Source organism: Arvicanthis niloticus, chromosome 3, assembly GCF_011762505.2.
Source record: "Arvicanthis niloticus isolate mArvNil1 chromosome 3, mArvNil1.pat.X, whole genome shotgun sequence".
Classification (NCBI taxonomy): domain Eukaryota; kingdom Metazoa; phylum Chordata; class Mammalia; order Rodentia; family Muridae; genus Arvicanthis; species Arvicanthis niloticus.
In genome coordinates, this window is record NC_047660.1 from 28,885,122 (window position 1) to 28,892,821 (window position 7,700).

Consider the following 7,700-nt stretch of genomic DNA (forward strand, 5'->3'; position numbering starts at 1 on the left):
CCCATACTGTAGCTGCCTCTGTTCCTTTAGATCTCTGAATCTCCTTATAGAATTCATATTGCATCCTTTTATTTTTGCATAGTTGAGAAATTATATATTTCCTAACTCATGTATTTAGAGTTCTTTTCTACAGCCTTAAGGATTGTCCTGATGGTCCCAGTGTTTATTATTTTGATGAGACATTAGCCACAGCTTTGCCTCCTGGACTTGTGCTGTCTCAGATTATCATGGAGTCATTAATGTTAACAAGGAGGACATTCCTTGAAGGAAGACGTTAAAATATTTACAGGATTATACAAGCAATCTCTAGTCCACTATTGGACAGCTGCTATTGACACTAGTGGAGGCCCACACCTACTGGCCCTGTCCTAGGGGCAGGAGCTATCATTCTGTCCTCATGAAGGCCATGCTAGACCCAACAGAACTTTTTGATCAGGCCATTTTGCCATAGACGCTTATGTTATATTACAAGAATCTTATCTGGCTCAAAATTTTCCTTATCCAACTGTCCCTAGAGGTTTTGCAGGTATGGCTGCTGTGTCTCTTGTATTCAAGTTGGTGGCAGGGAAGAGAGAAGCTATGTCTACATTTACTGTTCTTCCTATGAGCATCTGATTCATTAGTGTCCCAACATTCCCTGAATAAAGCTAGCCAGATATGACCATCAGTCATGACTAAGTTGACCCCTGCTCACTGCCATAATGCAGAAGTGAGGCATAGTACTCCTGAAACCATTCCTGAGATGACTCCAGAGACCCTGGGTGCCACTAATTGGTGCAAATTACTGGTGGAGAATGTTGGAGTTCAAAAACTTGCCACACAAACCATACATATGCCAATTTCTGATAAGCAGGAATAGTTTATTGAGTGCACACCATAGATCTAGACATCCAGGATTGTGAAAAAGATTCGGAAGCCTAATTGCAGTTGTAGTCTAATCTCAGGGTAGGATTTTTTATAGGAAAAACAGTCTCAAATTTTAAAGAGCAAGTAAGAAAGCAATTGACTTACTAGCCAGTATGATTAGGTAACCTGTAAGCTAACTGGTCCTGAATAAGGTAAGTAGGGTGGAGGGGTAGTGAACAGGGGAATTTCAGAACACTGAGATAGCAGAGCATTGATATTATAAGCAAAACATTTTGGCTTATTAGTAGCATTCTTCAGTGTCAGCCACAAAAAAACATAGTTCGTAAATACATACAAACATATGTATACATATATACATATTATATATACATATATACATATATACATGTATACATATATATATATATGAAGGGCTGCCCAGTGGTCAGCTCTGACTCAAGATATTGCGGACATAAGAGTTCATATTGACTTTTGATTTGATGGGTCCTACATAAGTCTTTATGGAATTTCTTAAGATGAGCAAATCTCATACAGAACATTTAGAACACACAGAACAAAACAGGGTATGTGGTCAACATATCCTTGAGGCAAGTCACTGTCAATGACTAGAAGGTATGTTAGGACAACAATATAAAATAGCTAACTGGCATGAAACAAAATGGCTACAGCTATTCTGGAGAGTAGGGGGTGGTATCAGACCATAACAGTGACAGGCATCATGATAGGAGAAGAGCTGACCCTGTTCTTTACCAGCTGCAGCAGTCAGAAGAGCAGGTTCTACCACTCATGTGAGCAGCACAGTAGAACTGAGCCTAATATAGGTGCAATTGGGAGGGTGAGCCAGCTTCCAGGGTATGAGCATGGGAGTGATGGCCTTGTAACTAATCTGCCTTTAGGCATTATGAACAAAGAAGAAATGCTTACCGTATCTATCCTTCCCTTTGCTACCTACAGCACATGGAAGAGCTGGTCCCTGGGTTCATGAGAGAAGGAGAGCTGAGCTTGACTCTTAACTGGTGCTACACTCTGGAGAACACGTCTAGCACCTTGCCCTCAATGTGGTGGTTGCAGATGAGTTTGTCCTGAGAGTGTGAGCACAGGAGTGTCTGCCCTACTTTTTGGCTGCTGGACTGTTGCATTCATGAGGGAGAGGTACCCTCTTCTCCTCCCTCATTGCTTAACATCTATTGCAACACTTGGGAGAGCAAGCCTGATTCCTCACTTGGATAACAGGGTAGAGCTGGCCCTACTTGCGAGAGGTTGCTGGTGAGCTGACCCCAAGGATGTGAGACTGGAAGAGCACACTACATCAGATTCCTCTCAGGCTCAGATCCAAGGCTTTAAATTGGTCCATTCCAGCATCTACCCTATGGATGACTGCAGGAATTAATGAAGGGACTGATCCTATAGATCCAAAACTGGAGGGTCTCTATGACAAAGGGCAATAATAGACTATCCAAGGGAAGTCCCAGTGAGGATCCAATATTGACAAAGTGGCATAGTGGAAGTGAGAGATCTCATACCAGACAACAAGTCTTTTGCAATGAACATCTATAAGTGGAGAAGTGTGGACAAAGGGTATACTGTGGAACACAATGGGACTCACTACAGATTCTACAACAAGAATTTTTTTTCTCTGTTGGAGCAGGGGAGATTTCAATGGTGGGTTGCAAGGAATAGGGAAATGAGTGGAAATGTGGTACATAATGTTAAATTCACAAAGAAGCAATAAAAAGTAAGGAAAACAAAAAACAATTTCCTGAAACTTTCTGTCCCTAATCCCACCAGGCATAAATTATTTTCTAAGTTATACAGAGAATAAACAATGTGGTATTATAGTGAATGAAAATTCATCAAAATCCCATGGATCACACAAATATCTATTTTTTTTTCCATTTTGAACTGTAGCATTTTGTAGGAATTTTCTTAATGAAATTGTGAGGTTTTAGTTTATTAAGGTAACAAGTTTTACTGAGTCATAGTACATCAGTGAATTTTATACCTGAGTTTTGTACCTTGTGTGTGTTAATCTTCCATACTCATTTCCGTAAGTGTATGTATATGTGTTTTATATGCTTTGCTAATTGTGCAAAACACTCAGAGTTTAGCATTGTCATCCATGTAATAAAACATTTTTATAGTGGGTAGACAGTGTAATAAATAAAAGTCCTGAACCACCATCACAGGAGAAACTGTAGGCCTCTGAAGGTGACCTTAGCGAATACAATGAGGGTATAAGGTTGAACATTACCAGTGAGTACAAATAGGTGTTTGAATTTTGCAGCCCAGGTGTATTAGTTGCTGCTTAATTGCTGGCTGTGAAGAGATACCATGACCAAGGTAATGCTTATAAAAGGAAACACTTAACTGGGGGCTTGCTTCCAGCTTCAGAGTTATAGGACAGTATCACCATGAAAGTAGAAAACATGGTGGCACACATGCACACAGGGCACTAGAGCAGTAACTGAGAGCTACATCCTGATCTGCAAACACACACACACACACACACAGAGAGAGAGAGAGAGAGAGAGAGAGAGAGAGAGAGAGAGAGAGAGAGAGAGAGAGAGTATCTGGGCTAGGTGTAGGCCCATAAATCTCTAAGCTAATCCCAGTGACACACTTTTTCCAGCAAGGCCACATCTACAACAAGGTTATATCTATTAATCCTTTTCAAACAATGCCAATCCTAGATGACCAAACACCACATATATAAGGCAATGGGGTCATTCTTATTCAAAACAACATACTAGGGAATACTTAAAAATGTAATAACATAATCTAATACTGCATAGAATGATTCCATTGCTAGGATCAATTTTTAGTCATTAGAATGACATTGGTACAGGAATGGTAGGAATGAATTATCATAGTTAGCTCCCCATAATCTGATGATATTTTGCAGGATCCAGTGTCCTCTCTAGAGATGATACTGGTCTTTTGAGAGAGCTCTGGAGTGGGTAAATAGCCACTACTTTTCCTAGTTCCTTTATGGTTTGGTAATTTCATCACATCTTCAGGAAGTCTATGTTGTTAGAAATTTACCTCCTTACTAAGAAAAGACAGTATTACTGGTTCACACTTTGTCCAACTACATCTTTACAATTTCAGTTCTTAAGCAACATGGTCCAATGTGGCATGCAGTATGGACTTCAATAATACATCTATCCCTAGAATGTTCTCTTGTAGAAGAGAAATCCATAACCTATTCTCTTGGATAGGCTAATGGCCTGTATCTATGAGAAGTATAGATCTTTTAACTTGCACTGTTTTATCAACATATTTATGCACTGCTGGCAATTGTCAATGATGACTTTGGGGTTTGTCATGAATTGAGGCATATTCTGGTCTAGAAGTTACCAAAGATCAAGTTGCTTTCTATATTTGCAGGGAACAACAACAAAAATCTGTAATTTGACATGGGGCCTTCAGTGACCATATTTGACCTCCATTCTCAGACAACTTTTTTCATTCTATCAAAAATTAGCTGGGGTAGATACCACCCCAGTTGACCTCTTTTCTTTGTAGAAAGTTGTGTACAAAGAATTAATTTCACCTTCCTGCATTCTACTTCTCTTACTCCTGTGGTCAATTTCTGTCTAGGCTTTAATGTTTTACAAAGACTCACAGAGTGGCATTTGGCTTTTCATCTGTTTTCACACTAGGGATTCTGGCATAGTGTAAATATTGCCTCATTTGTTTTTAGGTAAGGCAGGTGGGATCTATGGTGAGTGATTACTTAAAAAAGAAGACAAATTTTAAAGACAAATACATCACCAAAAGCCTACTTCAACATGGGTGACATCAGGAACACACTGAACAAGTAGTTAGCATCTCAACAGGCTGCTTTTCTAGCTCAATTGTTCTCATTTCTGGTTATCTGGGACTGATCTTCTTCTAGGTAGATAAGCTATCTCTGCTTCTTTCAGACCGCAGCTTGGCTTCTCTGAGTGTTCCTCAACAATTCTTAAATCCTATCACCTTCAGGGACTTCTGGAAGCTATTTAACTGTTTCTTCTATGAGCTTAACCTGCTTTCATACAAGAGAGACTGTGTAATGAAACTGGTTTTGCTTCCCCATGGAATATATTGTGATTTACTGAGATTCCCTCAAAGATGGGATTTTTAATCTAGGAAGAAATTTCTATACAACACAGAAACAAAATTCTAAATAACACAAAACCTACAACATTTGAAGAATAAATATTATCTATCTATTGTATGTCTGTCTTCTGCCTATCATGCTCTTAAATACATGATTTCCACATTTATTAGAATGTTTAATATTAAGAATAATCTGACTCCAGAATGTACGTCAAGTCAAATTTCATTAATACAATGTGTAGATCCCAGAAAAATGAATGGACTACTCTGTCTTGAAGTTTTACAAATATTTTCAGTATATGTTTTCACTTTTATTCTTCTACCAAGGAAAGCTCTAAAGTACATTTTCTGGATTTCAGCAATTGTCACATTTTAGATGGATGAAAATATTTAAATTATCTTGATTTTTTTAAAAAAATAAACTGCCTTTAATACATGAATTATTGTTAATATTGATAGATGTTCTAAATTTCCATAAAATAGATATAATTTTCTTAATTTTGTTGTGCTATAGAAATAAGAGTTTGGTAATTTATGTATAAAATGGACATGGCATACCCAACATCACTAGATAGTTTGAATTTAGCTATGTGACATGTCCAATCACAGAACAATTCATTTTAGTTTCTATTCCACTTAGTCTGTTCTTTTGATTCCACATACACAACTGATTGGTTTATGAGCAGTGAGTCTCTATGCACAAAATGCTTTACAGTAAAATGAAAGATATTTGTTTTGCAACTCAATATTCATTAAATAAATGGGTACCACATGACAAATCCATTTTAGAATTTCTTTTCTTTAAATTGTTTCTATTTCCTAAAAAATAATAACATGCTTCTTTTCCACACAGTAAAATAGAACTAAGACTGTCAAAATGCTTAGAATTTACAGCTGAAGTTATTGTATAATAATTGTAACTATATTCTTTTCACGGGCTTGTTTTATTCCTTTTAATGTTGCTTTGATTTTTCTATTTTAATAATCCTTTATTTCAATACTCAACATTTTCAGAAACATATAGATATTCATAGGGAAATAAAAAGGAAATAACTAATTCTGTTTTCAAATTACAGTACATACCTTGAAGCATTTTCATTCTAAATGTGCAAAATCAGTTTAGATTAAAAACAAGTAGAAGAAAAACACTGAGCTTGATAATGACATTTCAAAATATGAAGGATGACTGCGATGAAAGGATCTATTATTTTAAATTCTACTGATATTAACAAAATATTTTTGGCATTAAAATGTGCTGTCAAATGAATTTTATTTGAACTGCAAAACTCTTGTGTAAGAAGTAATAACAAAATCTCAGTTAGTTCTTCCTTCCCCACAGATTTCAGAAACCTCAAAATACCACAAAAGTGTATTTTATGATCTGATCATTTTGCACATAAAGAAGCAACATATTAATTTCTTGATCACTGAGTTGCATTGAAATTCTTATCTCACATCTCATCTGCCTATGAACTGTTACAACATTCCTTAGATTATGGTGACTCATTTTCTTAACCTATAAAATTTGGTTAATAGAGCACCTATGGCATAATATCAGGAAATGAATGACATAATCCAGACTCAAAATAAGACAATTTAATACACAATTGATGTCCAATATTTTAACCACTCATCTTAGCAAGAATGATTCTCAATTGGCAATGTGTGCCAAGGATACCGAATGGAAATAGAGTTTATTGTATGTACTCTACAATTTTGCTGAAGGCAAAAGATCTAATTTGAGAGGTATGTTGACACCCTATGTTGGCTTTGAGGCAATAAGTAATATTGTAAAGAATGATAAACAAATTGCATGTGTGATTTATATGAAGTAATAAAATAATGACATCTTGAAGATCCCTAGTGAGACCTCTCAAAGTCTTGTAGATGTGTAGATGTGTCTTCAGATTACTATTTGTTATTAGATATTGAACGGGTTATATATCTTTATGTTTAGAAATATACACACACATAGGCATCTGTACTTACATATACATACATATATATACATACATACACACACACAAATACACATACAGATACACACACACAAATATATATATACACACACAAATATATATACACACACACATATATATATATATTCATATATATGCACACACATATATATGAATGCAATGGCCAGTGAAGCCATGTGTATCACAGAGACCTGAAGAAGGTAATGGTAAACAGAGACACAAAACTCCCAGGAATTTTCTCTTTGCTCAGGAATTAACAAGTTTTATTTTTCCAGTGTTGTTTACATGTTATTTAGGAAGCTACTAGAGTGGTATTGCAAGCAGAGCTTGGTCAAACACTATAATTGACTACCCCGATCCCATCTAAATAATTCCTTCCACACTTTTATGTAAGGAATAGCTTTTACTCCCTTGTCTGAATTGATCCTTATGTACATTCACATGTTTCTGTCCTTATTTTGTTATTGAGCACATTCTTCCTAGCTTCTATCTCCTGCTTGGAGTTTTCCACAGTCATTGGGCATCAAACATGTTGACTTATATTACATAACCTATTTTGTACAGATATACAAGGAAACTAGATTTTAGAACATAATACTATTAGTATTATTAATATATCATCAGTTCTAATATTATTATTACATTATGACTATAATATTTGGACAGAATCCAAATATTATATTTAAATAAAACTAAAAAAAAAACCCACATTGTATTTGTAGTTTAGGCTGCCAAGGATTAACTCCAAATTAC

At 35.9% G+C, this 7,700-nt stretch overlaps 1 non-coding gene across 1 annotated transcript; it reads left to right on the plus strand.

Moving 5' to 3' along the window:
* Positions 1-504: 504 nt before the first annotated feature.
* LOC117706438 (small nucleolar RNA SNORA17) lies at positions 505-635 on the plus strand. Its single transcript, XR_004606540.1, has one exon. It is a non-coding gene; the product is annotated as a small nucleolar RNA SNORA17 (small nucleolar RNA).
* Positions 636-7,700: the final 7,065 nt, after the last annotated feature.